Consider the following 11029-nt stretch of genomic DNA (forward strand, 5'->3'; position numbering starts at 1 on the left):
TACGCGGGCCTCTCCCATTGCGGAGCACAGGCTCTGGACACACAGGCTCAGCGGCCATGGCTTACGGGCCCAGCCGCTCCACGGCATATGGGATCTTCCCGGACAGGGGCATGAACCCGTGTCCCCTGCATCGGCAGGCAGACTCTCAACCACTGCGCCACCAGGGAAGCCCCCCGGACAACCATTCTTAATTTAAAAATGGGTTGTATTCCCAAAGTCATACATGTTTTCAACATATATCTATTGATCACCTATTCCCATGCCAGACTCTATGTTAAATATAGGGAATAAACACAGCCTACTCAATTGGAAGTTGATTTTTTTTTAATTTAGAATGCATTATTCCACAGAAGCGGTACTTTTAAAGGAGGTTAGCTTCCCAGATGAACCCCACAAATCAATTTATATATCATATAGTTCTTTTACTTTTATTCTTTGTTCTCAGTTCCCAATCCTATACTGTAAAAGTACTAACTTCCCAGTACTAACTTCATTCTCTCCAATAAGAATAAAATTTAAGTTGTGGCACACAAAAATATTTTCCACAAATGGCAGCAAACAAATAGTATTTCAATATTGCAATGAACAAAACAGGAGCTGAGACTCGGCCCAGCTCCTAGGGTAGATCTCAACTACTCTGAGTCCCTGAGCACGTGACTTTAACCTGACTGTTCATATGGAGTCAAAAGTGTAGCCAGGCTGAAGGGAAAGATCCTTACCCTGTTTGAAAGAGAGGATTATTTTTGTCTCTCTGCCACTGGAAGTGACCCAGGAAGGGATAGTCCTGACTACCCCTGGCTGTTCTCTCACACCCAGGAGAGGAAACAGCCTGGATGGTCCCAGGCGGAGTGTGACAGTGCGAAGACCTCTGGTTCCAATGCTGTCTCCAAGTTACTAAACTAGCCAGACCTGAAGTCTCACTTACTTCTGGGATTTCTAGGATGTAATATTATAATTTTCTTTTATCTGAAACCAGTTTATATCAGGTTTGTATTACTTGCAGCCAAAACAATTCTAAACAACCCAGTATCAAACATTTTGGATTAGAGAACACTGTAATCTTCTATTCCTCTTATTCTAATCCTAGCAATGAGTCCATCTATAATTTCCTATATCTGATTTTTCTGAGGTGTACTGGACAGATATCCCTTGCTTATAGAGAAACAATTTTTTGTTATGATTAGAGTCCTCAGTGCCTCACTTTTTTCCCAAAACAGAAAAAAAAAAAAAAAAAAATTCAGTTACCAAAGGAAGAAAATGGCAGGAAGCCCCAAAACAAGCTATTTTTCTTCTTCCACTTCAAATGATGCTCAAATCTTAGCCAGTTTCTTTTCAACAGTTCACCACCACCTCTAAAAATCTATGTGTGTGCTGCATTGGTAGCTGCCCTGAATTCCAAATTACCCTGCACACCCGTTCCTAATCACGGAGATCTTGATTGGAACTAAATTTGTTCTCTGTGCAAAAATCACTCATGTTCCATGAGCAGTTTCTCCTCTGGTCAAATTAGCTGTGTAAATATTACGAATAAAAATATATGTAGGGGCAAGTGGATTACAAAAAGGCATTTCCTTATAAATGATCCATGTGACTCCAAATTAGAATGTGTTTTAAAAATAGGGAGAGCCTGGGAAAGATTAGTAGACCAAAACAAATGGTGCCCATAAACTGCCCCAGATTTGTAGACCAAATTCTCAACAGTGTAAAGCTTGGAAAAAAATTAAAAAAGGGAAGAAACATGGGAAAGAGGGAGAGAGGAAAGTTTTAGGTATAATACTTTTAAATCCTAAAATACAAGCTGGATTTTGAAAAACAAAGCTGAGGTAGATTGGGCAGTATGTGTAGATTGAGGCTATCTTTGGCTTTTTCCAAATTTCTGCCTTTAAGATGTTTCCATCCTATTGAAAATGATTTAATTCATCCTTTCAGAATTTTTTTAAACAAATCACATATTTAAATTTGTATAGTACTTAGAAAGGGAATAAACAAAACACACCCAACATCTTTTATTATTATATAAAGCCTGGAGAGGTTCTGTCTTCTCCTATGAAGAGTGTGGTGCTGTCTTCTCTTATGAAGATAATCAACCACATTATACAAGGCTTAAGGGCATAAAAATACACATTTGTAACACCATAACATTTTGCTGCTTTCCTTGGGAAAATCATATTTATCCTTGAACATCACATCTTAATACAGGGGGAAAGGTCAGCAGCAGAATATTGTTACTCACTTTCTCTTGTCTCCTTCTATTATACCATTTGCTTGGAATTTGTTCAATTGATCTTCATCTGAGAAGCAGAAGTAAACAAATCTTGCTAACTGTTCAGTCGGTTTCAAAACCAGCTAACACTGCTTATCCAGTGCTGGAATCTTAGACAACGATGATTATACTTTGATGCCATAATGTTCAGGAATCCTGTGAGCCAAAGGAAAAATATATATACATATATAATTTTGCCAGAAAAAGTTTCATCTTGGAAAATTACCAAACATATGCCTTATTCCATTTGTATATTTTTAAAATAAAACTACTACCATGAACGGTAGTTAATGATTGACAAGTGGTGAGTTGATTGTGGTTCAGAATGAACCATCTTATTAGAAAAAATATAGATACAAATTATACTTCAACACATACCCGAAATAGTTTCTAAATCCATACATCTAGTCCCCTGGGTTTAACTCTTATGCAAATCAATAGCTGAGTTTCTCTATTATCACATAATAAAATCACGCTAGTTCAAATTTAAATATTAATTACTGAAATATGCATCCTACAAAACTAGATACTGTTAAAAATTACATAAGAATTACATAAGAAATTCTTCTTATGAAACTGCTTGAAAAGGAAGCGCTCTGTGTGTGTATGTGTGTTTGCTTTTCAAAAAGCTGAGGTATCTATTAGATAAGTGTGAAAAGGAAAGATATTCCTTCTTGGCCATATTACATAATGTCTTCATTTTTCTTTTTATTTAAGTATTTTATTTAAACATTTAAATTCAAGTCTAAATTCATCTGCCTTCATGTCAAATGTACTACCACTCTCCCACTAATCCAATGGGTTTCCCACTAATCCCAAGCAATCGCCTTCCCTCCAGACCAGCCTTTTTTTTTTTTTTTTTTTTTTTTGGGGGGGGGGTACGCAGGCCTCTCACTGTTGTGGCCTCTCCCGTTGAGGAGCACAGGCTCCGGATGCGCAGGCTCAGCGGCCATGGCTCACGGGCCCAGTCTCTCCGCGGCATGTGGGATCTTCCCGGACCGGGGCACGAACCCGTGTCCCCTGCATCGGCAGGCGGACTCTCAACCACTGTGCCACCGGGGAAGCCCCAGACCAGTCTTTTAATTTATCCTTCCAGATGCCTCACTCAGTTCTGCCATTCTTATTATTATGACTTTGCTCCTGCTTGTGAAAAGCTGCAACATTTAGGACCATCCCACCACCACTTCTGTTTTACGTGTCCTGATTCTTTGCATTTTAACTGCCTCTTCTTATATAGACAACTTTTTGGCAATCAAGCCTAACTGATATATCTCACATGTCTTCATTACCAAACCACCCATAAAGTCATCCCTGGCAATTCAGCTCTTAATTGTTCTGATTCACTAACATTAGTGCTTTTTTCCTAACTACACTATAGACCTACAGAGAGCAAATAATTTGATCCTGTCGTAACATAGCAACTTGAGCTACCGTACCTTGTACATTGATTGATTCTTCATAATTATATTTTCTGAAAATTCTAGCTACAGAAACTTGTCCCACAATATACTTTAATGGAAAAAAAACAAGTAGCAAAATAGGATATATATTTTAATTCGTGTTAAAAAATGTTATATTTTTACATTTCCATAGGCTGGAAAAATTCTAGGAAGATACTAGACCCCCAAACTTCACAGTAACTACCTCTGAATAATAAATAAGTAAGCAGGACTTTGGCAAGATGGTGAGAAGTGATGGGAACTATAAGAGACTTTAATATGCCTTTGAAAAAATATTATAATGTTTGTTTTTATTTTATAGAATGAACATTATTATTTTCATAATTTCAAAACTAGCAAAAGACAGAATTAATAGGTATTGTATGATTAACTTCCATTTTTATGAATACTCCATGTTTCTAGAGGTGCTGCTCAGCAATTCTAAATCACAAGGTCTGACCTTTCCCCCAGGAGACCTCTGGGCATGACAGTTCAGCCAGTTCAGCTGAATACATACGTATGTACAGCTAATACATATGCACTGAAAAGCTCACCAGATCATAGCAAACTGTTCCCTCTTTGAAGAAAAAGTACCATATGGAGATAAATGTATTGATGATTCATAAAATTTGTATAACTTCTCTGTTTGTTTGAATCAATACCTTATAATGCAGGGGAATATATAAATTGATCAGTGATACTTCATCTAGTAATTTTTTTTTTTTTTTACATTTCTTTTTAACTTATGTCTCATTAAATGTGTTTGTTTACAGCATTCTTTTTTTTTTTTTTTTTTTTTTTTTTTTTTTTTGCACTGTTGTGGCCTCTCCCTTTGCAGAGTACAGGCTCCGGACGCGCAGGCTCAGCGGCCATGGCTCACGGGCCCAGCCGCTCCGCGGCATGTGGAATCTTCCCAGACTGGGGCACGAACCCGTGTGCCCTGCGTCGGCAGGCAGACTCCCAACCACTGCGCCACCAGGGAAGCCCAGCATTGTCTTTTCGATTTCCAGCTTACTTCCTGAAAAGCAGACCTTATGACTCAGATTTGGGTACAGCTGGTTTATTTGGGAAAGTGAGGCCAGGAAACTTACATGAGAAAATCAGAGGCGTGAGATGGGAGAAAAGTCAGTGAAGTTTGCAAATAGTCAAATAACCCCAGTAGAAAACTGGGGCTCAGTTGCCCTGAAGATGCTCTGAGAAATATTTTCCTTGGGGCTGGGGGGGGCTGGAAGATTTGTACAATGATTTCATGCTTTTTTTGTTTGTTTATTTTTATGATTTTAGATTTTTTTTTTTGATGTGAACCATTTTTTAAAGTCTTTATTAAATTTGTTACAATTCAGCTTCTGTTTTATGTTCTGGTTTTTTGTCCGTAAGGCATGTGGGATCTTAGCTCCCCGACCAAGGATAGAGCCTCACGCCCTGCATTGGAAAGAAAAGTCTTAACCACTGGACCGCCAGGGAAGTCAGTGGTAATTTTTTTTTTAACATCCTGATTGGAGTATAATTGCTTTACTATGTTGTGTTAGTTTCTGCTGTATAACATAGTGAATCAGCTCTATGTATACATATATCCCAATATGCCCTCCCTCTTGCGTCTCCCTCCCACCCTCCCTATCCCACCCTTCCAGGGGGTCACAAAGCACTAAGCTGATCTCCCTGTGCTATGCAGCTGCTTCCCACTAGCTATCGATTTTACATTTGGTAGTGTATCTATGTCTATGCCACTCTCTCACTTCATCCCAGCTTACACTTCCTCCTCCCCATATCCTCAAGTCCATTCTCTACATCTGCATCTTTATTCCCGTCCTGCCGCTAGGTTCATCAGAACCATTTTTTTTTAGATTCCATATATATGTGTTAGCATATGGTATTTGTTTTTCTATTTCTGACTTACTTCATTCTGTATGACAGACTCTAGGTCCATCCACCTCACTACAAATAACTCAGTTTCATTTCCTTTTATGGCTGAATAATATTCCATTGTATATATGTGCCACATCTTCTTTATCCATTCATCCGTTGATGGACACTTAGGTTGCTTCCATGTCCTGGCTATTGTAAAGAGTGCTGCAATGAACATTGTGGTACATGTGTCTTTTTGAATTATGGTTTTCTCAGGATATATGCCCAATAGTGGGATTGCTGGGTCATAGGGTAGTTCTATTTTTAGTTTTTTAAGGAACCTCCATACTGTTCTCCATAGTGACTGTTTCAATTTACATTCCCACCAACAGTGCAAGAGGGTTCCCTTTTCTCCACACCCTCTCCAGCATTTATTGTTTGTAGAGTTTTTGATGATGGCCATTCTGACCAGTGTGAGGTGATACCTCATTGTAGTTTTGATTTGCATTTCTCTAATGATTAGTGATGTTGAGCATTCTTTCATGTGTTTGTTGGCAATCTGTATATCTTCTTTGGAGAAATGTCTGTGTAGGTCTTTTGCCATTTTGGGATTGGGTTGTTTGTTTTTTTGATACTGAGCTGCATGAGCTCCTTGTGTATTTTGGAGATGAATCCTTTGTCAGTTGCTTCGTTGGCAAATATTTTCTCCCATTCTGAGGGTTGTCTTTTGGTCTTGTTTATGGTTTCCTTTGCTGTGCAAAAGCTTTTAAGTTTCATTAGGTCCCGTTTGTTTATTTTTGTTTTTATTTCCATTTCTCTAGGAAGTGGGTCAAAAAGGATCTTGCTGTGATTTATGTTATAGAGCATTCTGCCTATGTTTTCCTCTAAGAGTTTGAGAGTGTCTGGCCTTACATTTAGGACTTTAATCCATTTTGAGTTATTTTTGTGTATGGTGTTAGAAAGTGTTCTAATTTCATTCTTTTACATGTAGCTGTCCAGTTTTCCCAGCACCACCTATTGAAGAGGATGTCTTTTCTCCAATGTATATTTTTGCCTCCTTTATCAAAGATAAGGTGACCATATGTGTGTGGGTTTATCTCTGGGCTTTCTATCCTGTTCCATTGATCTATATTTCTGTTTCTGTGCCAGTATAGTACTGTCTTGATTACTGTAGCTTTGTAGTATAGTCTGAAGCCAGGGAGCCTGATTCCTCCAGCTCCATTTTTCTTTCTCAAGATTGCTTTGGCTATTCAAGGTCTTTTATGTTTCCATACAAATTGTGAAATTTTTTGTTCTAGTTCTGTGAAAAATGCGAGTGGTAATTTGATAGGGATTGCATTGAATCTGTAGATTGCTTTGGGTAGTATAGTCATTTTCACAATGTTAATTCTTTCAATCCAAGAACATGGTATATCTCTCCATCTGTTTGTACCATCTTTAATTTCTTTAATCAGTGTCTTATAGTTTTCTGCATACAGGTCTTTTGTCTCCTTAGGTAGGTTTACTCCTAAGTACTTTATTCTTTTTGTTGCAGTGGTAAATGGGAATGTTTCCTTAATTTCTCTTTCAGAATTTTCATCATTAGTGTATAGGAATGCAAGAGATTTCTGTGCATTAATTTTGTATCCTGCTACTTTACCAAATTCATTTATTACCTCTAGTAGTTTTCTGGTAGCATCTTTAGGATTCTCTACGTATAGTATCATGTCATCTGCAAACAGTGACAGTTTTACTTCTTTTCTGATTTGGATTCCTTTTATTTCTTTTTCTTCTCTGACTGCTGTGGCTAAAACTTCCAAAGCTATGTTGAATAATGGTGGTGAGAGTGGGCATCTGTGTCTTGTTCCTGATTTTAGAGGAAATGGTTTGAATTTTTCACCATTGAGAATGATGTTGGCTGTGGGTTTATCATATATGGCCTTTAATATGTTGAGGTAAGTTCCCTCTCTGCCTACTTTCTGGAGAGCTTTTATCATAAATGGGTGTTGAATTTTGTCGAAAGCTTTTTCTGCATCTATTGAGATTATCCCATGGTTTTTATCCTTCAGTTTGTTAATATGATGTATCACATTGTTTGATTTGTGTATATTGAAGAATCCTTGTGTTCTTGGGATAAACCCCACTTGATCATGGTGTATGATCCTTTTAATATGCTGTAGGATTCTGTTTGCTCATATTTTTTGAGGATTTTTGCATCTATCTTCAACAGTGATATTAGCCTGTCATTCTCTTTTCTTGTGACATCTTTGTCTGGTTTTGGTATCAGAGTGATGGTGACCTCGTAGAAGGAGTTTGGGAGTGTTCCTCCCTCTGTTATATTTTGGAAGAGTTTGAGAAGAATAGGTGTTAGCTCTTCTCTAAATGTTTGATAGAATTCGCCTGTGAAGCCATCTGGTCCTGGGCTTTTGTTTGTTGGAAGGTTTTTAATCACAGTTTCAATTTCATTACTTGTGATTGGTCTGTTCATATTTTCTATTTCTTCCTGGTTCAGTCTCGGAAGGTTGTGCTTTTCTAAGAATTTGTCCATTTCTTCCAGGTTGTCCATTTTATTGGCATGTAGTTGCTTGTAGTCATCCCTCATGATCCTTTGTGTTTCTGCAGTGTCACTTGTTACTTCTCCTTTTTCATTTCTAATTCTGTTGATATGAGTCTTCTCCCTTTTTTCCTCGATGAGTCTGGCTAGCAGTTTATCAATTTTGTTTATCTTCTCAAAGAACCAGCTTTTAGTTTTATTGATCTTTGCTATTGTTTCCTTCATTTCTTTTTCATTTATTTCTGATCTCATCTTTATGATTTCTTTCCTTCTGCTAACTTTGGGGTTTTTTTGTTCTTATTTCCCTAATTGCTTTAGGTGTAAGTTTAGGTTGTTTATTTGATATTTTTCTTGTCTCTTGAGGTAGGATTGTATTGCTATAAACTTCCCTAAGTGGTATTTTTTTATACCATAGCCTGGAACAATTTCTTCTGAGAGATCAGGCCTATGAATAATCATTCTGGGTGAGAGAATGTTTGACTCAGTACCATCATCATAGGGTAATTTTAGATTTGTTCTAGGGCAGCGGTTCTCCAACTTTTTATCGAGCATCAGAATCACCAGCAGGCCTTACTAAAAAGATTATTGGCCCTTCCCCCAGAGTCTGTATTGTCTTAGATGAATCTGCATTTCTTACAAGTTCATAGGTGATGGTGATGCTGAGGCTGCTGGTCCAGGACCACTATTCCATGGGTACTGAGGTTAATTTTTGTCCCTAATTTTTCAAGTCTTTTGTTCTTTATTTTTCAAAGTCCAGTCTTTCCCAATTTAAAGCCTATGCCTTTATGATTCAAATGAAATATATAAAGTAAATCAGCCAATTAAAATTTCAATACTACAGTAGAATCTCTGGAGCCCGGTAGTCCCTGGGATTTATTTTCTTTCTTTACTTTGATAAATTTCTCTGCCTTAGCACAAGAGAATTTCTAAATTACCATTTACCTCCTCAGTACCTCCAATTTCTTACTAATTAACCAAAAGCAAAAATCCTTGAAATCATATGAGTAGATTAAAAAAGGAAAAAACAAAAAAACAAAATCTCCTAAAAAAAAAAAATCATCATCATCACCATTCTCATCTACCTGGAAGCATAGATATCTCTCATGAATGGAAATGCCGAAACCCAGACAATTTTCCCCACAGCACTTAAAGACTTTGGCATGTTTCATGATCAGTGATAGAACAGCTTTATTTCAAATGAATTGGAGCTCATTTCTTTGATGAAATAATTGGCAGCAACATGAGAGTTGCATATTCTTGCTACGATCTAAGAAGATTTTGTTTACTTGAATATTTGTTGATTTAGCAGTCATAAGATGCCTCCTGTCCGTAAGATAGAAATATACGAGTTGCTCAGGAGGACAGCCTTCCCTGGCCTAGGCTTAACAGAAATATCTCTTTGAGGACTCATAAAGAAGACACTGATAAACAACACGCTTAAGAACACTGATTCAATAAAGACTACAGGGACTTCCCTGGTGGCACAATGGATAAGAATCCGTCTGCCAATGCAGGGGACACGGGTTTGAGCCCTGGTCCGAGAAGATCCCACATGCCTTGGAGCAACTAACCCTGTGTGCCACAACTACTGAAGCCTGCATACCTAGAGCCCGTGTTCCATGACAAGAGAAGACACTGCAATGAGAAGCCCATACACCGCAACGAAGAATAGCCCCCACTCACCACAATCAGAGAAAGCCCACGCAGAGCAACAAAGACCCAACGCAGCCAAAGATAAAATTAAAAAAAAAATTTTAATTAAAAAAAAAAAAAGACTACAGTCATTTCTTATGAATGCTTCTCCTCACCTGCCTCAGTGCTTGCTGAGGGCATGATGCCAAATGCAGTTCAGTAAATTCCACTGGGTGACAAAACAGTTTGGTAAAGTATACAACTGTCTGGTAGACTGGCAAATGTTAGAAAAATTGAAGACATGGATAAAATGCATATCCTTTAGGTGTTATTCTCCAAATATTGTTTCTTGAGACAAAAATCTATGATAAGAATTCGGCAGCTGGAGAGGAAGAGGGGAAGCAGCGATAAACACAGCGAGAGACTAGGGGTGTGCACCTTCCTGCCGGTGCTGCAGCCCTGGTGGTGGGTGTTGTTATCACTGTTGTGGGAGGCGTTGCAGTAGGCGGCAGCTTGGAGTGAGAGAAGAAGTGATTTATTCCTCGACTCTTCATCACGGTGCAAATGAGCAGGCAACCCTGGCCTTGTTTGGAGCCACCCTTGGTCTTTTGGCACCAGCTGTGTGTACTCTCCATGGGAGAATTGTTAAGTTCAAAGCCTGCTGGATAGGGCTCCAGCTGATTAAATGGTGGATTTTCTGTTGACCTACATGCTAAGCCCAGGTCCACTCCTGGGAAAAGCTTTAGCCAGGTAAAACTCATGAACGGCAAGGTACCTAAAAGGGCATCTTGCATGGACTGTCCAGGGGCAATTTCAACCCCTTTGTATTGACCTTTACAGAGATGCCTGAAGACCTGCTCCACACACATGTAAATACCACCATATATATTCTGAGAAACATAAAGAGGAAAGAAAGAAATGCCATATTCTGCCATTGTTCACATACACTCTTAATTAAACAATTTGTGTGTTGTGGAGTAGACAGGTGGGAGCATGTCCAAAAAGGACTGTGTGTCTTTGTAAATAGAATATAAATGGATCCAGAAATGTCTGTGAAGAGGGCCCAAGAACACAGTACTTCCAAATAGCGCATCCTAAAAACAAAATTTTTGCTACCTTCTCAATCCTTCCCTCTCAACCATATGGCTCCAAACAGGAAAATGTATTTTCAATAAGTAGGGGTGTGTGGTTATCAAGAATGCCAACCAAGGGAATCCCCTGGCAGTCCAGTGGTTAGGACCCCACACTTCCACTTCAGGGGCCACGGGTTCAATCCCTGGTCCAGGAACTAAGATGCAGCCAGAAAAATAATAATAA

The sequence above is a fragment of the Lipotes vexillifer genome, unplaced genomic scaffold, assembly GCF_000442215.2.
Source record: "Lipotes vexillifer unplaced genomic scaffold, Lipotes_vexillifer_v1.1 scaffold155, whole genome shotgun sequence".
In the NCBI taxonomy this organism is placed as follows: domain Eukaryota; kingdom Metazoa; phylum Chordata; class Mammalia; order Artiodactyla; family Lipotidae; genus Lipotes; species Lipotes vexillifer.